Below are 24021 nucleotides of genomic sequence, written 5' to 3'. Positions count from 1 at the left end.
GATTCCCTTTCAAATGTACAATATAAACATCACAATACTGTATATGTTGGATGAAAGCTTGAGAGAGGGCGGAATTGACTGGCATGACGGGGGAAATGATCTTAACCATTAAAACTGTTGCCAGTAAAGATGTGTGACTCACCCTCTTGATCTAACCAGTGTTAACTATAGCAAGCAAACAGAAGAACAGTGAAGCTGACGGTGAAGATCTCACTTCATGTCTCCATGACATTCTTTCTTTGTCATTATTTTTTGATGATCTTTTCCTTGAAATCAAACCAACACAAACTGGGGTGCTTTCTTTCATGCTAATCTCTTTGAATAAAATGTTATCTCTCTAAGAAGCTTAGTGCATCATATTTAAGGGCTATGAATTATGAACATTATTGCTAAAAAATAAATAAAAACTCTGTTGTACACAATCTTCTACATGCCTTCTATCCTGATTGATTTTTATACTTTTTTAGTAAGTAAATCCCTTTTAGTATAATTGTAAAACGTCCACCTTCAGGTCAATGCTGTTAAAAATAACCCAAGTTGGGTTGAAAATGGACCAACCCAGCATTTGGGTTGTTTTAACCCAGCGGTTGGGTTAAATGTTTGCTTAAAACAACACAATTGCTGGGTTAAAACAACCCAAATACTTGGTTAAAACAACCCAATTGCTGGGTTAGTCCATTTTCAACCCAACTTGGGTTATTTTTAATCCAGCATTTTTTTAGAGTGTAGCTATACGTGTCTTGAATACAAATTTTTATCATGTAAATAATATTTTTGTATGTTTAGTTGATTATCCAAACACAATTTTTCTGAAAAAATAAAATGTGAGTATCCAATATGATACATCAGGCTTTTGAGGAACGTTTAATTGTTCATCTCTCAGTCATCTTTGTATTGCATAATGCATAACCCCACAAAAAAAATACATAGCTTTGACTAAGCATTTAAATATGACAGTATTGTGAGTGTGACGACTGATATTATATGCATTTTATGTCTGCTGTATTGTTATAAAAATCTCATTGATTTACATTAAAACACTCTAAAAAATGCTGGGAGTTGGGTTGAAAATGGACAAGCCCAGCAATTGGGTTGTTCTAACCCAGTGAATGGGTTGTTTTAACCCAGCAGTTGGGTTGAAAATGTTTGCCCAACCTGCTGGGTAGTTTTATTTAACTCAACTATTGTTTAAAAATGACTGTATTGCTTGCTTAAAATGAACCCAAAGAATGTTGGAAATTAACACTTATGAAATGAACATTATAAGTTTAATGAATAATAATTAAACAATAATAAATAGCTTATTAATAAATGTTCACCTTTTGATTATTATTGTTGCCTCTAGTAATTATGATTTTTAATTTCCAACCTATTCTGGGTTCATTTTAAGCCCACCATATAGTCATTTTTAAACAATAGTTGGGTTAAATAAAACTGCCCAGTTTGGGCAAACATTTAACAACCGCTGGGTTTGTCTATTTTCAACCCAACTTGGGTTGTTTTTAACCCAGCATTTTCAGAGTGAAGCTGTCAGAATTGCATCTTACGTATAAATATCAGCAACTGCATTACATTGCATATTTTTGCTTGGATTTGACCTCTTTGTACATCATACAATCCAAAAAAAGCATGATGCCTCAAATATAAAATGTTTTGTCTAAGAGTTCATTAAACTGTTAAAAAAAAAATTCTTCTGAATTTCAGATGAAATCAACTATGTGTATAGATACAAAAGTCTACAATAAAATGTAAGGGAACTATTTATGAACTCTTAGTATTTCTCATAGAATTCTTCTAAGATCAAGTAATCTGGACTATCTAAAGGAATTTCACATTTACCTTTTTGGTTATACACTCTAAAAAATTCTGGGTTAAAAACAACCCAAGTTGGGTTGAAAATGGACTAACCCAGCAATTTGGTTGTTTTAAGCAAACATTTAACCCAACCGCTGGGTTAAAACGACCCATTCACTGGGTTAAAACAACCCATTTGCTGGGATAGTCCATTTTCAACCCAACTTGGGTTGTTTCTAACCCAGCATTTTTAGAGTGTACACTTTATTTGATAACACTTTATTTTACAGTGTCCTTGTTACACATGTTACACGTATTTATCATGGTAATAACAGTAAATGATGCCTAATTATATGCAACTAAATCTCAACATAAACCTTAATCCTACCCTAACCCTATAGTAAGTACATGTAGTTCATTAATATTACTCAGTTAAATATATAATTACAATAACAATGACAGTGTAACCCTTTACTTTAAGTTGTCCACATTACAGTGTAATAATACATTTAAGTACTGAATAATAATGAACTACATGTACTTACAATAGGGTTAGGATTAGGTTTGGTTTAGGGTTATTTGCATGTAATCATGCAATCATGTAACTACATGTAACGTGTAACAAGGACACAAAGTCTAAATACAATTTTACTCTGGATCTTCACGATCCAAGAAACTAAAATTATGAGATTTTAAAATCATCCCAAGCATAAAGTCTGTCAGCTGGTCAAATATGATAGCCTCAACACAGTAAAAGTTCTAGAACCTTAAAGGGTTCAGTGAGAACCTATAGGAGTTCCCATGGCATCATTTTATGGATTAAGTTTTAATAAAATAATTTTGCTTTCATTGATTTTTTTTTATTCTAATTACATTTTATGAATTAATCAGCTTGTACACATGCTTTATCACTAGAAGATATTGAAATAGCCTGTTAAACATGAACATATTATGCAATCATTTAAGACTATATACTGTATTTCTTTATACAGTAGAACCTTTTTGGCATAAAAGGTTCTTTCAAATTCAGTCATGAACCCCAGGGTTCTATATAGAACCCCATTTAACCTTTTTTTAAAGAGTGTTGGACTAGATTTTTGAAGGGATCCTAAGACTTTTTCTATCACTGAGGAGTAAACAGAGCAGCTTTATTGACAATAGATAATCAAATATATATTTAATAACATATGACTGTTTTGGATGAATGTATGTATAATTCAAATGTTTAAGAAAGCACACACAGCTGATGTGACTTGTAATGTTATGTTTGTTTAGTCAGTTTGATACTTGATCATTATCATCACTGACCATCAAACTAATCTCTGGCCATTATTGTCAGGCTCTTTCTTTTCTCGTCTTCTGTCCTTTCTTCCCTCCCTCCTACTCTCATCTTCACACGTATCTATGAGATATGCAGGGAGTATGAAGCATTCTGGCACTCCACTGTGAGGAAGGTGAAGAGTGGTGCAAGGTGTGATGATGGAGGGAGGAGGTGGAAAACAAGAAAGAGCTTGAAGAGGAAAGCTGCATCTGGAATTCTGTTGCTTTTTGACATATTTAAGTGACATACATTAAAATGTAAATATATAAAAGACTTAAGTTCAGTTTACACCCTAGAAAGAATGTAAACCAAACTTATGTTTTTTTATATATCACATTTTACATGCATTTACATGTAAATAAATGAATACTTTTATTCAGCAAGGATGCACTTGATCAAAAGTGACAGCAAAGGCATTTACAACGTTACAAACGTTTATGTTTGAAATAAATGCTGTTTGTTTGATCTTTCTGTTCGTCAAAGAATCCAGAAAAATGTATCAGCTACATAATTATCAGCATTAATAATGATAAATGTTTCTTGGGCAGCAAATCGGTTAGAATGATTTCTGAAGGGTCATGTGACACTGAAGACTGGAGTAATGATGCTGAAAATCAGCTTTGCGTCACAGGAATAAATTACATCCTAAAATATATTAAAATAGAAAACAGTTATTTTGAATTGTAATAATATTTCAGAATATTACTGTTTTTATTATGAACAACTGATTAATATTGGCTGAGCATCGGATCAGTGAAAGATATCATCATGTAGCTTACAAAATAAATCATGCATTTTGTGTTACAATTCTGTTTTCCAGAAATAAACAGACAAATTGGGGTTAACTTCTTCTGGTATAGGTGGGTAAAGAGTGCCACTCTTTAGCTAAAAAAAATAAATCAATAAATCATATACTTCTTATTTTAGATATTTTGAAGAGGGAAGAGAAGGAGCTTTAAATGCTTTAAAATGACATTGATTAGAAAAATGAAGACTCTGTTTGCTTTCAAACAGTCTTTCGATATTTTCAAGTGTTGTGCATGCAAGAATTCAAAGTTAGCTTCTATCTTTCCAAGATTATAAACAATTATATTCATAGTTCAGATGTCACTTTTAAAACTAAAGGGGCTTTTCATAACGATGCCATAGAAGGACCATTTTGGTTCCCCGTGCAAAGAACCTTTCAGTGAACAATTCTTAAAATAACCTTTTTTTCTGTTAAGAGCATTTTAAAAATCTAAGAATGGAACATTTCCATGGATGTTCTTCATGGAACCATATGCCAATAAAGAAGCTTTATTTTTAAGAGTGTTGTTCTCCTCTCCCCATGCTCACTTCTTCCCTCCTCCATCTTTCACTCGGTTTTAGTTGGGAACCTGGGATTCCTTTATTGTTTGAACAGGGTCCTCACATCAAGGCCATGCCTTTAGCTAGGGGCTGTTGCCCTCTGACCTCTCCTGCATTAGGTATGTGCAGCGAGACCTCAAAGAGCTGGAATTCGTCTGAAGTCAAACCTGTGCGCTAACACACAAGGGAAGTACACACACCATGGAGGACCACCGAGGGGCCGGGAAAATGTAGAAAACAACACGTTCAGGAACTCTCTCCATCACACGCATGTAGAAAAACAAGAGACCACCTCAATGTCCTGAACTCACCACCTCACACAAAAACACTGTGATGCGCACTAGTTTTTGTTGCACTATACATGATCGGATTTAAAAAGAAACTATTTTCTCAGTAGGAACACGAGACCACAGTGGGACAAACTCTGACGGGTGTCCATCCATCATGGGAAACTTCAATAAAGGCAATGATTAATTACTCACAGGTCATTGGTTTCTCTAACTGTGGGTTTCATCATCCTCACATTGTCAAGGGGCTTTTCTTGTACTGTCATTTAGACACTTAAGTTTGTAAATCATAATGTTTGATGTCACAGAACTCACTAATATATTTCTTAAGAAGAACCAGGCATATTTCATTCAGTAAAGAAATGAAGATTTCCCCTTCCTTTTTATGTAAAATGACATGCATGCATTTTGAGTTGTTTCTTAAAAGTTTAATGTAATATTCTCTATAGAAACATTAAAAATATTCTATGGATGCTTTAGAAGATTAAAGGGTGTGTTTGCATTCTTGGAAAATAAAGACTAAATTTCACCTGAAATTTAGCAAAGATCTCTGTTTTTATTGGGATATTATTTATTGGGAGTTATATCGTTCTCTGGAGCTTTACAAACATATTGATGTCACATTCAGATCCGTGTAAAGATTTTTAGGTTTATAGTTTTCTAAAGAACTAATGAAAATATTATTTGTGCAACTAAAAAAGTTCTTCTGTGATAGCAGGTTGTATTTGTGTTTTTGTTTCTATTGATTGTAATTTTAATTGTTATTTTATATCATATTATTGTAAAAGGTGAATATCAGATATTAAATGTGTTAAACATTTTTCATGGAACAGACTTTTAAAAATGTTTAAAGTTACAGTAAAGTAATCTTGTGCACATTTACAATTGTTAATAAAACCAAATTAAGAAAGGAATAATTATTGAGATCTTAATCATTACAGATGTTTAACAAATGTGTCTTTGCAACTCATTTTGATGTCCTTAAAATAGTTTATCTTTTTTTAAAAGAAAGCTATAATTGGGCTTTTTAAATTGTCCATGAAAAAGTCCATAAGGCTTTGAAATGTTTGAACATAAAAATAACGTTTAAATAAAAACAAATAGATCTAAAATAATAGCCTATATTAAGATTTAAACATATTAACAAATAGAAGGTTTGCCATCAACAAATAAAATAGAAAAACACTCTTCTGTGGTATTAATTTTCTATTTTATTCGTTTAATCATCATTTTCAAAACACCTAAATTTAGTAATTCGATCAAATGGAACTGTTGTCGCTTGCACAAACATTATTTTCGTTTTTGTAATGATGTAACAAACAAATTAAAAATGGATTTAACAATGTCACTGGATAGATTGACACGTAAACAACAGATTGAGGATATCTGTCTAATTAAGGACTTAAACATCTTATCGATATTATCATTATTTGTCCTATTTAAAGCGATTATCCGTTTTCAGCACACTTATTTTTTAAACTTCCGTCGTGAAGAGCATAGATTTTCCTCCCTCCCAAACAGTATTTCAGCCGCCAAAACGCGTGGATGAACTAATAAATAGTCACAAATCAACGAAAAAATCAGTTGCTTTTCGATGTGATGTCGAACAACTTAAGCGCGCTCGTGTTTTCAAAGATGTGACAACAAATGAACACTTTTCATAGACACGCCTCTTCCCAACACACACACACCGCGCTCGCGCGCGCGCGCGCGCACACCGAGGAATGTCAGACATCTCTGTGACCTTTAATCGCTTTTAAAGATGAGTTCCAATAGTTTTATATGAATGACGCTTCAGTTTTATGTCTCAATAGGGGTCATTCATAAATTTAGTTGTTAAAAGAGACGGAATAGAAATAGCTTATGAACGTAGATGTTCATAAACCCCATAATGGAAGTTAACAAATGCAACAAACGTTCTTGAAACTTCATTAAACTGGTGAACATCAACTTCTAAGTAAAGGAATTTAATATTAAGTTGAATACGTTTTTTTTTAATTAGCCTACAATCCCAATGAATAGCATTTGTCTTTGTTTTTGTTTTGTTTTTTATATATAATGTAAATTCAAATTTGAATTGGCCTATATTTATTTCACTTTTAAGACAGTTTCAATGACTTATAAACATGGCAAAAGAGGTTTATATATGTATAGGGTGGATGTCTGGTGTTAAAAGCAGAGTGTAAGGAAGGATATTTGACAGGAAATGACAAAACCACCTTGTCATATATCATGTCAAATTATTTCGAAACATTTTTAGACATGGTAGAGACTGTGTTTAACCATATCAAGGTGTTTCTGTTGAATCCTTATCATTGATAATTTAATCATGCAAACATTTGTTGAATCATTTGTTGAATGTTAATTGGCTAAATCAATGATATAAAAACAAACAAGCTATCTTTCCTCAGTGTACAGGGAAATAAGAATTTATAATGAGTTATAATATTTAAAAGCGAAAAACTAATATTGCTTTTGGCTTTGGCTATTCAAATCTTTTATTAAGCTATCCACTAAATGCTAATGAAAAATTAGACATTACTAAAAATGCAACAAAGGAAACATAACAGACAATACAGCAAACATCCATGCATTTATTGATCCAACAATGATCAATCAGTTCTTCTGTGACGTCAGCAAACAGCCGTCTTTTGTTCAGATTCTCGCTCTGATAGGCAGCAACACTGATAGCGAGCCTGGAGGCTGAATAGCAGGTATGTAGTGGGATCTGGGTGGTATGTGCGGAGCAGAGCAGTGGCCTGGCGCCACACGGATATGCACGAAACCTGAGACCCTGAGCAGTGGCTCTGAACTCTGACATCTGGGAATTCTGTGGATGCTGACCTCTAAGGGTCAGAGGTCACCTGGGGGTCCACCAGTTTCCTTTTTGAGAAGGGGAGAGCGAGCAAGACGGAGAACGAGAGGGGGGGTGAGGAAACCATAAGAGGGGTTATTGACTAGTCTGAAGAGAGGAAAGAGAGGAAAGGTTGATGATGCCCGAGCCTGCACATCTGGCAATAATGGTGGATTTCTTATTATTTACATTTCCATTGAAGGAAGCATTTCCTGCACCTTGGTGAAAAGAGAGATTGAGTGTCCTGCGAGAGCACACATCTGTGTGTATTGAGAGCAAACGCTGAGGTGATTTAACAGTCGTGACGTTTTGATTCATTTTTTTGACAGTAACAAACACGAGGCAGATGGGAAAAGTTGCCATAATAAATCTAACAATATATATTTTTTATGTAAATGCATTTTAAAACTATAACATGCTCTGAATGATAACAATAAAACGAACATTTTACAACAATGTTCCATATTAGTTAACATGATCAATGAAAGATCTTAGTCTGTTATCTCAGTTGTATTTTTATTAACTAACAAAGACGAATAAATACTTTAACAAATGTAAAGCTCGTTGTTAGGTAATGCATTTACTCTTATTGTAAAGGCGTTTTTTGGTTACACTTTATTTTTAGGGTTTGGTTTATGTAATTATGCATAATTTGCTGTTATAAGTACATGAAATAACAAGGACACTCAAATATTTTTTTTCGTTGTGACAATGCAATCCTTGATATATATAAAAGGGCTTGATAAAATAATTTTCATTAGTAATAATATAGACACATTTTCAATGCTGCATAAGAAATCATGCACTGCATAAATGTTAAAAAAAAGAACAAAATCAAATTATCCTTTTAAATTTGATACCCACAGTGTAAAGATCTTTTCCATGCAGCTATAAACAAGAAAGCATTCATCAAGATTGGACTATTTACCTATAAATGGCCAACTTAGAATATTCAATTTCAACGTAAAGTATGCTTTGATTGTGTTTGCATAAGATATTGCTAAAGTATTATACACAAAACAAGTAATGACAATAACAAAATATACAATTTAACAGTAACAACATAATAAAATAAGGTGTTTTGGTTACACTTTATTTTACGGTGTCTTTGTTACACTGTAATTCTACATTTAAGTACTGAGTAATATTAATACTTTAGGTTAAGGTGTCATTGTTACAGTGTAATTATATATTTAAGTACCGATTAATATTAATTAACAACATGTATACTTAGTATGGGTTAGGGTAGGATTAGGGGTTTGGTTTAGGGTTAGTTGTATGTAATTATGCATAATTTACACATGTAACAAAGACACTGTAAAATAAAGTGTTACCTGTATTTTTATTATATTTATCATATTAAAATATACTGACACACAAATGCATACATGAGAGTTTACAGTGATGTAAGTGCATGACATGCTCCTGCATTAATGTGTCTGTGTTTGAACGTCACTCAACTCTAAAAACACTCTCCAGTTCCTGCTATAACACTTTACAGTGTACAGAAGGCTCTATGCCACCCACCCAGCTGGAATTTCATGCATGCAATTAGGAGAGATTGTAGCAGGAGTTGGGGGGCTGGGACGGGATGGGACGGGGGCTGGGACTGGGACTGGGGGTGGGGGTATGGCTGCATGGAGACTGCCTGAAGAGTCAGAGAGAGGGGGTGGAAATAAAGGCAGAGGGGGAAAAAACAGGCGAGGTGAAGAGAGGAACACACCGGCTTCTCACAACCTCACAGTTCCTTCCCCTCTTGGTCATCAATACACATCAATAGGAATCGGGCCCCAGTCAATAGCCCCCTTGCAGGAGAGAAACCAGGGGTGGAGAGAGAGAGAGAGAGAGAGAGAGAGAGAGAGAGAGAGAGAGAGAGAGAGAGAGAGAGAGAGAGAGAGAGAGAGAGAGAGAGAGAGAGAGAGAGAGAGAGAGAGAGCATGGAAGAGAGAGCAGCCACATGCTACATTAACAAACGGAAATGTATGAATCAAAGAGAGAGAGAGAGAGAGAGAGAGAGAGAGAGAGAGAGAGAGAGAGAGAGAGAGAGAGAGAGAGGTTCAGAGAGAAGTTCAATGCTGACAACAACCACCTAAATGAAATGAATGTATTTAAGTCTAGCTAGCTTTCACCAAAAACAGTAACTACTAAACCCGTCTCTTAATTTGATCTGTTTAAGATTAATATTATTAGCAAAGAGGAATGGATTGAAAAATTAATCAACTGTTCATTTTCTGTTAATTACATTTGCTGACTTTCAATAAACATAACCTGTTTTTCAAGGAGTTCTCATTGTTTAATAAACCTGTTTCAAATTCTAATAAATAAAATGGTGTCATTACATGCTTTTGCACATTGAAATAAAGTTTTTATCCAGCAACAAAGGATAAAAACACAATTTTCACTTTATTTTAACTTACTATAGTAATAACAGTAAATGATGCATCATTTCAAGTAACCCTAACCCTTACCGTAACTCTATTAACTCTATATACTTAAATAATGATAATAATAATTATAGAAAAAGAGCACTTCATTGGTAACACTTTATGTTTACACTTTATTTTAAGGTGTCCTTGTTACAGTGTAATTATATAATTAAGTACCGAGTAAGAATTAACTACATGTAGGGTTAGGGTTTTGTTGAGGGTTAGTTGCATTATGTAAAATTCACAGTTATTACAGCCGTCTTTTGTCTTACCCACTTTATTTTACAGTGTCCTTGTTACATATGTTACATGTACTTAGTAATAACATTAAATGATGCATAATTTAAAGTAACTAACCCTAATCCAACCCCTAACCCATAGCAAGCACATGTAGTTATTAATATTAATCTGTACTTATTTGAGTAATTACAATGTAACTATGTCACCTTAAAATAAAGGGGTTACACTTTATTTTAAGGTGTTACAGTGTAATTATTTAAATGAGTAATATTACTTAGAGTTAGGGTTTGGTTAGTTGCATGTAAGTAGGCATAATTTACTGTTGTCACTAAGTACATGTAACATATGTAAAACTGTAAAACACTAATGTTACCAAATTAAGAGCTCCTTTTCTATAATTATTATTATCATTATTTATAACAAAGAGATAATGATTTTTATGAGGTGGTTGACACATTTCTGAACACTGTACATTTATGATCAAAGCGTTTTGTGTTGAACTGTAAAGTCTCTGTTATTTAATTTATTGATTACAATTGTGAGATTTATTCTGGTGACACATATTTATATTTCATGGAATCAGTAATAAATTCCACACCCATCCCTCTAAAATACAACACAAGTTTTGTTATGATTTACAAGATTTGTCATAAAACATCTGTGCAGTTAATGTTGTTTTCTGTATTAACAGCTAAATTGTTGTTCCACTAAGATGCATTTTCATTATTTTATTACAAACGTTTTATTTGATGTCAAATATTTATATTTAGCTTTCAATGTTTGTTTGAACATACACATTTCAAAACTGCTCTTAAGAGTAAAACAACAAGTGTACTGTGAGAATTTCTTAGTTATTTTTGTAGTGAAATTCCACATTAATGTTTGAGTGAAAAGTACTTGAGAGAAGTGCAGTAAATGTGTGTACATCTCAAATAATTGGCCAAAATCTGTCCGTATAAAAATATCTTGGAATGATGTATTTGTATTGACGTTTTAAGACAATAAAACATTAAGATAATTAATTGAGCCGTGTGAATGAGCGGAAAAGTATGCGCAAACCTTTATCAAACACACATGAGAGTTTACTCCTTTTGCTGGGACGTGGGCGTGTCCAACAGGGTTTGGGGAGCGTCACATGTTCACTAAAGAGGCGGAGATCTATATTTTTCTCTCTTCCTCTGACCGATGTAACATGGGTTGGATGAATAGGAATGTTTTATTCATCTTGGAATATACACAGAACGAACTAAATGAAAAAAAGTTTGAAATGGGCCATGTTAACACCTTGCACGTGGGTTAAAATGGGCTATTTAAGCAAAATCATTTGATTTGAACTGTTTAAATAAAATAGCATAGCCCACTTACCAATCAGTTTATTAAAAAAATATATCAGTTTATCAGTTTATTAAAAAAAAAAAAAACATTAATAAAAATCTCACTTATAGCACGTGTCTAGGTTTTTCTTTAGCCTGTTTTTGTTTTTGTTCGAGGCGCGTAAATATTCATAAATTGAAAAATACTTAGAAATAGCCAAGTTATTAATGTAAAGTCTTGCTTGTGCGCGCGCGAGTGTGTGTGTTTTGAAAGTTTGCGCGCGTGGCGTTCTGTATTCCGCCTCGAGATCACATGGACACAAAGGACAGCACGTGCATATCGAACAAAACAAGAACACGGGCTATATATTAACCGCTCATGCGAGCACGTAGAACAGGGTTAATGGTTCGTTGACAAATGTGAAGAGTATGGAAATTTGTGCTTGCTATTTTGCTAATGGGTATACGGCCAAATGGTTTGTTTGGGTTTTCGACATGATTTATGCCCAGCAAATACAACGTTCCTGCATTAAAGTTATTTTAGAACATTTCTAGGAGCGCTCTTTTTAGTTTAATTTTAAACCTAGGTTTTTAAGAATATTCTTTTTTTTTAAAGAATATTTCAATAGGCTAAATGTGCATCAAACTTCTGCCTGCGATTTGCTCCCCTCTAAACAAACACACACACAGCGCACTAAGAAGGTTTAGCTATGATATAGGCCCTTTCGTGTGTGTGTGTGTGTGTGTGTGTGTGTGTGTGTGTGTGTGTGTGTGTGTGTGTGTGTTGTAGAAGGTGAGAGGGAGAGGAGGGTGTCCCTCTTGATACGTCCGCTGCATACTGAATTCACGCTCTGCTTTGGATCAAACGCTCTCTGCCGATTAGCTACACAATCAGGTCCCCGCAGTAAACGGGGGAGAGTAAGACAGAGAGAGGCGGTTCTTTTCCGCCGGACAATGCCATTATTTAAGCTCCATTGGTCAGGAATGCCGGATTTTACAGGCCGCTGCCCTCCTCTAGGCGTCAACGAAAGGGCCTCCGCTGTGGGGCCCCCTCTCTCGCTCTCCCTCTCTCTCTCTCTCTCTCTCTCTCATCGGGTCACCATATCTATCCCGGAGACCTATAGGGCTATAGCTTTCTCAGTGCATTCCACAGTTGCTTCTCTGTCGGCTCATGAGAAGCTACGAAAAATCAGCAGGCCCGTCAAATTCTTACAAAGCTTTAGGCTCACCAAAGAAAACTTGAATCGGATTTTTCTTTTCAGACTTATTATGACTGTCTATATTGTATTTAATCGATCAGAAATCGATCTATATAAGAATTAAATATTTAAGTTGATTGGCAAAACAAATGGGAAACATATAAGAACTTTTTAATTGTACGGCATAATGGATATATAGTGCACCTACTTCCCCCCTGCATTCAAGTAATACAGGAATGCTAAAGGAATTTCTTTCACAATTCGGAGATCAATAAGAACATTTTAAGAATTCTATAAGCTATGAATTAAAGAATCCTGTTAAATAAACTAAAATGTCAATTTTCTTGCTTTTTTAAAATTGTATGTTTATGCAGTAGAATCTTTTCTTTTTTACGTATTGTTTCTAAACGACGATTATGGCTCCATTAGAATTCGTTTAGGATTTCTGACTATAGTTAAGCATTTTTTGAAAGTAGCCTCCAGCTCATAAACGTTTCTAAAATGTTACATTATCACTTGTGTTGATGTGGCGAGGCATTTGCAAACCGTTTTCATGCAATCTGCCACTTTAGAACTACAATTCGTGTAGTTTTTCAATCTAGCATAAGAAGAAATTTGTGAATGGAGAGCAGAATTTGAGCGTTCATTGTTAAACTAAAACTATACGATGACGCTTCACTCAGAGGAGCCAATCGCGGCTTTCGCAAGACAGTTAAATGCCTTTGACTTCCACCAATGGTTCTTCAAGCGGCAAAGACTAGCGCAGAAACGGGCCAATCGCAAAGACGCATGCAAATGAGGAATTTGCTTCAGCAAGAGCTGAATGTCAACTAGTCAAAGATGGAGTCTTGAGCAAAGAGGGCCATTGGCTTGCCATGGATAAATTACGGTTTTGATTTTTTAGACCATGAGGGGAAAGAATGCGCGAGCGTGACGAGATTCCCCTATGTTAAGCAGGAGGAATGCGAAGATATATGAAGAAAATTCGCGCTTCTTGCCTTGCAACCCTTCGGTCCAACTTTTTTCTCTTTTTGTCGGTGTCTTCTGCTTTCAAGGATTGTCCCTCCCTTGGCCAGGTACCATTCATGAAATTAAGGGGGTCCTCTTTCTGTTTGTGAGTAGCATCCGGGTGATTTGGTGGAAATGGCGGGAGCTCAGGGGCAAAAACGACAACGTTGAGTCGGCTTGGGTGGGGAGAACGACGAATGGGGTGCCAAAGAAGCCCCCGAACATGGCTGTAGTTAGAAATGTGAAGAGCGCGCGCTGCATGGTGAGGATATCAAGAGGGCATCGCATTTGAGAAGTCTTGTCTGTCAGCCTTGTCAGTCAGTCAGAGGAAACAATCTCCTTTATTTCTCTTCTATTGTCATCAGTGTTGATCTGTTGGAGCCAACTGGTTGGGTATTTAGTCCGAGGAATCCATATAAAGCACCCAACTTCACCATATTCCCAAGAAGCCAGTGATTAACTTGCAAAAGGGTCTGGGAAACCTAGTCTGCATTTTCCACGTGTTTTTCTACACAGACCATTAACTGTAAAATAATAGTAGATTTTGCATGGGGAAAAAATGTATCTTTTGCGAGCTCAAGTGAAATAGAGAAGTGGCACTTTTTTTTTGAAACATCGCAGCAGAAGGTTTAAATTAAAGTAGGCTATATAAACAGAAACTGAATGTAGGCAGCAATTTTGTTTTTATTGCAATACTCATATTTTGGTGCAAATGCTGTGTCTATGGGTACATTCCTGAATGCTTTGAAATCAAGGCTTTACGGGAAATTAATATTCTGTGTAGCAATTTCTGTAAATCCTGTAATCAATGCGCAAAATTGTACTGGAGGCTTGCACGAGGTTGTGTATAAATGTGTGTGTGTTTTTAGCTCGTCATTAAAGTATAATTTGTATAGTTCGAATTAATCTTCACATCTCAACTAAATACAAATGTTTATGTTAGGGAAAAAAAAAAATTACCCCCCCCCCCCCCTCAAGTGTCCAAAAGCACAGTTAATGTAGGCATTGAAAATAACAACCTTAAGGAGCTCCCGCCCCCTCACCTTGTTCCCTAACCAGGGGGGTTTCAAATTGCCACTTTGGCAAAGGGGACAAGAATAATATGTATTAAACGAACGTTCCTTGTTCTGTATCGCGGAATGTGCTCTTTGCCCTATTTTCCTCTTCATTCGTATCTCACTCCAAAGCAGTGTGTTCATCGTTATTTGCTGTTGTGTAAATATGTGAACCCATTGCTGTTAAATGTAAGTGCTAATTTGGAGATTGTGCCACGTTCTGCTTGGTTTTCTTTAATTACACGTGTGTTGTTTTCCTCGTGATCTTATTTGGAAGGTGTGGAGATTTTTAGTTTATTATAATTATTTTGCCCTCAAGTGCTCTTTAGTTATTTTTTTCCTTTTTCTTAGACTTGAGCATATAGGAAACATGAACTGCTTTAATTGTTCAAATATCCCAGTCATTTCGTGGACTCACTCGTGTGTCATTTTGATAAATGCAGTTTAAATCACAAACCATTATTTATAACACACCCTGTTTACTGTTGTTGACCAGGGCCCTTTTTCTGTTGTACTACTGTGCAGTCAGATGAGCAGTGCAATATTAAAAGGGCATTGGCTGACAAAAAAAAAAAAAAGAGGAAAGAAAGAAAAGTAACCTCCACCCCTCCCCTAAGCTTTCAAGTTCTCCCACCCTCAGTTCGTCTGAATTTCATGATTGATATAACAGGTGTAATTAATTGGTTCTATTATGATGTGAAAATGGCGTTTTATAAGGCAAAAAATGCTGCACGCGCTCGAGTGAAATAAAACGAAATGCGTTCGGCTGCATATGTTGCCCATTATGGTTAGCGAATACATGTTTACTAACTTAAAGCATGCATTAGGCCTGTTTTATATATAACCCGTTAATATAAATTCACAACTGTTACGAATGATTTCGGCACTGCTGTATAGATCCAAGGCCTGTTCAAAGGTGGCCCATGCGTTTCGGTTGTGCTAAGGTCTGTTGCTTTGACGATGTTGCACTACTGAACCATCTACTCAAGCAGTGCAATAGTATTGTCATTGCATTCGGCTTTCGCCTACTCACCCACTAGAGCCTTTAAACAGAGCTGGGCGAGCGGTAGGCCTATATGGTTAAGGGCGTTCGAGGCTATTTCAACTGACGAAAGGGGAGTCTAGACCACCTAGACGTGTAGGCCCAGATGTGTGCACGATGTTGGATTAATTTCATCCACAACAGCATTGTTGCAGAGCACGCACCAGACGTGTGAACTGCAGTATTTGACCTATGGTATATGTGTGACACCAGGTTTTTCCACTTATTTGAAAATGCCTACAGAGACCACGCCTCCTTCGAAAGAACATTTTGTACGACTGAGGTCGGCTTCGTTTGCATTGAAAACCACGTGTTCGATTAAGTAACACTCCAACAATGCTTTGAAGTGAGTTTCTCAACCTTTTGCATATTTCGGGAACTTCTGTGTGAGGCCTGCTGGCAGTGAGGTGTAGAAAAGCAGTGGATAAAACGAGCGGACGTAAATAGTAACATAAAACGCCCTTTTGAGTGTTTTTGCCGATTCGTAAATGTCACGAGCGCATTCACAACGCATATCAATAATAATGTCCTCTTATAAAGTGTAATGAATAGTGTTTTCATTTTTTTGAAATAGGCATCCTCTGAATGCAACGTGTTGCATTTTCTTTTCAGTACTACAGGCTATTTACATAGCCTATATATTTTTGTCAGAGATCTATTTAAATTACTAATTGCATACAGCATTTTTATTCTTTAGGATTTCATTATATACTTTTCATTTTCATGCATTTCATGTTCGTCTTTTATTTTATTTTTTTATTTTAAATTCATCGGCAAAGCAATTAATGCTTATTTATTTATTTATTTATTACACTTAGCCTACATCTAAATATACATGCATCAATGTTGTGAAAATTAAGCTGTTTAATGCAAAGTATTTGCTTCCACCTCTCTATAATGCAACTAAACAGAGCTGGTAGGTGTGTAACCATATATTTAGATTTTCATTTATAATGAAGGAGCTCTTCCAGAAGGCAGAAGGAAGGGATGATTCTCTTGTTTGAGCCAGATCGGTGGGGGATGGGACTATTTGTAAGGAATGTAGGGGGCAGGTCCCTTTCCAAGAGGGGAGGAAAGGGAGGGAATGTGAGGAGGGGAGGTCGCCCATAGTGACATTTTACTCTTGGTCAGTATCTGCAAGGTTATGCAAGTTTAACTTTTTGGTTGCCTCATCAAAAGAATAGACATCTGGCCAAACGTAGTGTAATATATATTGGGATATATATATATATATATATATATTGGTTGCATAGGCTATAATTAGCAGTTCGATGTACGTGAATACACAGGCGCAACGACACACACAGACTTTGTATGTACGAGTCAATGGCGTGACGCATATTTCGAAATAAAATATATTAAATGCTTACTAAAATACCGTAAGTCTCTCCAGTGATTAACACGTTTTTAATTCAGTGATTATTATGTTTTTATATCATTCTTTTTTATGGGAATAAATCTATGGTGTAACTTCTGAGACTGCAACAGATAAATGAATAATGATAATAAATAAAAAGAGAGAAAATTGAAAGACTGCAAGAACGATTGTTTTAAGTACAATCCTGCATTGTTGTTTTTTATTTTTGTTATCTTAAACAACATGCAGGAACCATTTTGTTGCCATGTGACAAGAAACACAGAGAAGAACCTTTTAAAGTAGACCCTCATGACTTGACTGTGTCAAGGTTAATTTTTAAAGTCTTATTTGAATAAAAATGCATTTATTATTCAGCTTTGTTCAAACGACCTAGGCCTAACAGCAAGTCCTAATAAAACCTTTAATTAATGTAATGAATCTTATTATTATTCATTTATTTATACATTCACGTGGATTCACAGTAGCCTACAAGGAAAGTATGAAATGCAAGTAAACTTTGAAACTGATGGCTAGACATGTTTAAGTCTTTTTTATTGCAATGTATAAACGTTTTGTAAATGCACGGCATTGACCTGGTCCTCGTGTTTTAAGCTAGATTTCTCCTTTTTTAGCACCTCGAACATTTGTCACTGACCCGCATATATAGCGGCTCCACAACAGAAGGTAGGCTTGAGACTCACCGGTCTGAACTGGGTGTATGAGGAATGTTGCGCTACATACAGCTACGCGCATGCGCAGCGTATTCATAGGGTACTATATAGCATACTGAGGCCTACAGCTCCTCTGTTCTCGTGATCCTGGTTCCGCTCTGAGCTAGTGGGCTTTGAAGCTTCAAGTGAGGGCACCTTCTGGTGGTAAGTTTTTCTCTCCTGTAGATTTGGTAGCGCGTTTTATATTATTATGCAGAACCAATACAGATATAGAATCGATATAGTTCCGCAATAGTGCGTGCTTGCATACAGCGTTTACAGCGCGTAACGTTCTTCTACTGTAGTCCACCACTGGTCAACGTGGTCAGCTGATACACTAATCGTTCGTATCTTTTAGGGCGTCGTTTTCTCGCAGTGTTGTCTTGATTCAACATTTCCACTGTAACCTCACTGCATGAAACCTGATTGGTAAATTGTTTAACGTGTTTTATTACCGAGGGGGGCAAGTAAGATCATGCATGTGAGTTCAATGTGAAATTCCCAAAGGAGAAAAAAAAAGCATCCTGTTGGAGCATGTCGTTAACTCCAAGGCAGAAGCTGGTATGCGTGGAATTGCAGAGCACCAAGACTACTTTTGGACGCAGATAACCAAAGGGCCTACAATATGCTTTCCAGTTTCTCATGTGTGAAAATAGGCACGTCCACAAACGTCTTTGGAAGAACATATGAATTTACTGATGCCATGCTTTTATTGCATATCTTGAGAAGATGATTGTATTCAAGTATAGCCCATTTAAAATGCCAGATGTGCTGGAAATGATGTGTTTGGAAAAAATGTCACATGGTACATGCATGAGCAGAGAATGCATGTTTGTCTATATGATTATAAATAGTCCTTAGCCTACACAAAGAAAGCTCAACCATGCAAAAAGCTCAGTTTATTAGTTTTGCTCTGACATTTTATATTAAATGTTTTCTTTAGCAGGAAATAAACTAAATAGAATTCTGCTTTAAATAAAATGTATATTGAAATGAACAGCATTTTGCCATTCACTATAAAGGCTGGTTTGTTTGTAGGCTGTTCCTCGCTGCATGTAAAGGGTCAGATGTCACAAAGAGGTTTGCGTATCATGTGTTGTAGAGCAGGAACCATTTTCAGTCTCCCCATGTAGGGATTTAAAACCCTAGATATTGTGTTTTGCACAGCCGTGCTATCTTTTCCCTAAAGTGCTGTGTGATTATCATGTTAAATGCATCTTGCAGGCGAGACCCTATCAATATTGCCTCTGCTTTTTTCACTGTTTATGGAGTAGTGCAATATTGCTTATAGGGTCTTGACTTTAAGGGTAATCTGCAATTTCAGGAACATTCAAGGATTTCATTGTCCTTTGTCATTTTTATTAAAATGTGCAATGATTTTATGCTAAGGCTCAACAAGATCTCAATCTCTCCGTCAATCTTTTTGTGGAGAACGAATGGGATTTTGCTGCTCTAAACAATTTCACTTGCAATACAATAAATAACACCTGTTTAATATTAATACAAAATGGCCCACAGACATTTTGTCGTGATTGTAGGTAGTCCGCTTGCTTTTAGCACTTGAGTGAATCATGCACTGTTAGCAATGATTACATTTAAACTTGCCTAATATGAATTATGTCAGAGAACATGCTGTCCTTGCGCAGTTGAAAAGTGACTAATTTTAAACAACTGTAATAGGCTACTTTATTATATTCAGACTACTCATAGTTGTGCATTGTAAAGCAGCTTTTTAGCCAGGTCAATGTCTTTTAGAAGAAAAAAAAATCTGTGTTTTTGACTGTACACATTTGACCTCAACATGCATGCGCTGATCATGCTGTTACCTTCCCAACCTCATAGGCCAATGGAAATAAACTACTCAACATAACTCTCATATTCCAATACATTTCATCAGTTACTAATTCCATTGGCTTCTCTATTGGCCATATCCATCTATGTATTATTGATATAATGGTTAATGTCAACACAACTGTTTTGCTTGTAGATTCTGTGATTTTCGAAATACACGTGCAAGTGAAAAATGTACTATATTGACAGCTAAACATATCAGCTGAATATCCTTTATGATAATACATTAGACATGGTGCAGTTCAACATTAAATCAATGCAATGCAAGTTAAATGCACCATTTCATTATGCGACTGGTTTGCATGAAAGTCAAGCTCTCTGTGTGGTTTCAAATTGTTTTAATTTAATTCATGTCATCATGATCCCATAATCAATAGGTTAACCTTGAGTGAGTCCGTGAATGCAGCATTATGTGGAAGCTGTCTGAAAAATAGTCATTATGGAAGGGATGGGGAAAGCATTTCCTGACAGGTGCATTTTCAGAGGCGGAACAAGTTTAGACCACCTGAAATAGCTTGGAAATGAAACCCTTTGAATATGACGTAGAAGAACGTGATTTTTGACCATGCATGTTTTTGATCCCCTTGTTTCCTTCAGCGCTTGCTGTCTGTTGCCTGACACTCTTTCCCTGTTGCACTACTGTGGGAGCTGCAGCTAGCAGTGCAATAATGAAAGGGCATCAGTCCACAAGACCAGACCACCAAACACACACCTATCCCTTATTTACCACAAATGACATGCTTCTCCTGCATGGTTTAATGAGCTGAGCCGCAAAGCACTAATCTGTCCACATACCTGTCCGCATACCTTTCATGAGTGTTTGTTTCTATAGGATTTGCTTTGTACATAATCAGTCTTCAATAAAAGAAAATAATGCCTTAAGTAAATTGTGTGTTTATTTAAATTCTGTTAACTGCTGAAAAAAATGATATTGCCTGCTTTTGAAATGTCATTTTATTTTTTAATGTATATCAGCAATTCATACAATATTTTATTCCAGACTATCCATGTCATGTTTACTTGCATTGAACAGTATTTTACATTGTAGAGTATTGTATGATGATATAGATGTATGGTAAATTATATCTACAATAGTTGCTTGACCATATTGCATTTTATTAATTCAACTCCAAATGCTTGTTGAATAGCCGCTATATTAGTGTGTGTGTGTGTGTGTGTGTGTGTGTGGCCTGGTAAACCCTGCATTATGGTGACAAAATGTCCCCACAAAGATGGCAATATCCAAAATACTTGTCCATTTATTGGTCCTCCGTGAGGAAAACCGCTTATAAATCATACTTAATGATTTTATTTTGAAAATGTTAAAATGCAGAAAGTTTTCTGTGAGGTGTAGGGTTAGTGTAAGGGGGATACAATATACAGTTTGTACAGTATATAAATCATGTCTATGGAAAGTCCCCATAACTTAAAAACGTGTGTGTGTGTGTGTGTTTGCGCGTGTTTATATGATTTGGGAGGACACAGATTTGTATAATGTATTGCAACTGTTTGTGATGGGTCAGGTTAACGTATAAAAACCATTACGCCTATGGAATGGCCTAATGTAGACCTGTGTGTGTGTGTGTGTGTGTGTGTGTGTGTGTGAGAAATTAATGGAATAAACTATTAGTTTAATTTACTGCTAATATAACAAATTATATCCTTTGTCATTTCTGTAGTCATAAAATTGCAATATTCTGCATTCAATATGACTTTCTGAAGGCACATTTCAGGTCCAGTCGCTCTGCCCACAGAAGTGGTTTAGCATAATATTGCGACCTCAGACACTTCAATTTCCTGGTCACTCGCACGGTCAGCCCTCCGTCACCTCTATGTTGTAACCTAAAAGCTTGGTTTTTTCCCCCCATAGCTCTTCACTTGACCCTATGAGGAGTGAGTTTTCATGGATACCCCATCCATGTGGATACTCAATCCAGCTATGAATTTAATTATAAATAGTGCTATTGAGCTTGAGTAATGCTTTTGAGCTGTTTAAATCATATGGTTCTATCGGCTCCTTTGGTGCAGTATGGCTCTGCATCAAGATTGTGTCTCAGATATGATGACAGCACTAATATTGACAACCAGTTAAAAGGTTCTCTTAATAGGCTATGTTGAATATAACCGTATCTCGATAAACAGCTGTAAATGTAGAATGGACAATGAAGTCACATTCAATGGAAAGGATACAAATAGACATGCCATGCATTAATAGGAAGATAATAATACAGATTCAGCTCAGTTTAGCTCCGAGGTACCATAAAAGCTATTGTGACTGACTAGCTCGAACCCTGTGTTGTATTATGTCGCCATCTTCTGGGAAGACGCAATACAAAGTGGTTCAACCTGCTATGGAAGCCCATTTCAGCGACGTGAGGGGGAAAATATGACACAAAAATAGGGCTACATAATAAAAATAAAATAAAATATAATTTTGGATTTTTATGTAGCATGTTTTTTTTCTTATGTGGCGGAAACGGGCTTCCACAACAGCCTCTTGTCTTGAAACTGTTTTTTCCCGCTCAAAGACAAAATGCTTGCTATAGCCTACATTTATGAAACTTAAAATTGACATTAATCGGCTATTGAAACTAAAATAATAGGCCGATCTACAGTAGGCTAATGATGCTCTTAAATGGATGTTCATCAATGAATCAGGAACAAACATTAAAGTAGATACTGCTTAAGATATTAGTTCTTGTAAATTCAAGGCTAAGCAATAGCCTATGCATATAAAAGTTTATATATTTAATCTACACGTTTTGACACTTATTTTAATTAGTCATAATTATATAGTAGCCTATGTTGGGCATCATATAATATTTCGTAATGTAGCCTATTATAAGTGTTACCAGATATTTTATATGCCTTTTCACGTATTTGTCTTTTCAAATAGGCTATTTACCATAGTAAACAGTTTTCTGGTAAAATGCAGGTACACAGATAAAAAAAATGTGTCAAAATTGTACCTTTTGGAGTACAACAGCTTGTCACTGGGGCAGTATAAAAGTACATATTTGCACCCTGGTTCATAGTAGTACCTTAAGGTAGGCTACGCATTTGTACTCTAACATGCACCTTTTAGGTGTAAACAAGGTACAATGATGTCCTTTTAAGGGTACTGCCCCAGTGACAAGGCTACCCCTAAAGGTACAATTTTGACACCCCTTTTCTCTGTGAGTCGGACATTGTTAATCATCTAATCAGCTTAATGATCATTATGTGCATATTCTTCCATTACTAAAATCCATCCTAAACTAAAGGGATGATATAAAAGAGCTGCTTGGTCCTGACAGCATTCGGGGGGCGTGTCGTATCCACAGATAGAGATCAGTGGTCATACCTCACGTGCATGGACAGTGATGGGAAATGGTAGGCCTAAGTGACAAAACCTACTGAGGCAAATTATAATTTAAATATTAAAATTTACAAACTGAAAAATGTACAGGAAAGAATAAGCCACTGCATCAATCAGGGAAGAGGTTATAATAGTTGAAACACCCTATAAAATGGTAAGATATTTTATAGTGATTTGGTTATTGTGCGTTTTATTGATGACATTTTTAGATACACGTTTTTTGTTCTTAAAATAACTATAGGTGTTTGAGTTTGCCAGTAACGCATAGAAAACGGAGATTTGTGAGCTTGAAGCATTTCAAATTCTTTTGTAATGTTTCTTGTTCATTGTTGAGAATTTTGGCTATTTGCATAGGGGCTAAATCATTTGGAACAACTTATTAGAAACAAAGTATAGCCTTACCTGTACTCACCCTATACAGACTAGCTAGTTAGTTGTTGTTGGAATGTTTTATTGACAAATTATGCGAATTAACTGTCTGTTTAACCAAATATTTATTTCAAAATTGGAAATATAGATATTTATCGTTTTATTAATGGCGCTTATACTGTATTCCAATATGTAGCCTGTTGTGCTCATTTCCGTCCCACGTTTCATAGTGATATTCCCTTCTTTATCAACATGCATGCTGTGTCAGGACTGTAGCTAAATGCTGCCCCCATCTGGATGATGTGTGTCATCTTTCATTTAGAACAAAATGAGCAAATATGACTTTTACCATCACCTTGAAAGGTAATTGCAATTGAAATTTCAGAGTAATCCTTAATACAGTCTAGATATTTATATATAAATAAATGTAGTATTTATAATACTGTACAATTTACAGGATTCGGAAACTGTTCACATGCATCTCAATGAT

Source organism: Gobio gobio (assembly GCF_949357685.1).
Source record: "Gobio gobio genome assembly, chromosome: 4".
Classification (NCBI taxonomy): domain Eukaryota; kingdom Metazoa; phylum Chordata; class Actinopteri; order Cypriniformes; family Gobionidae; genus Gobio; species Gobio gobio.
Note: the sequence above shows the minus strand (reverse complement) of the source record.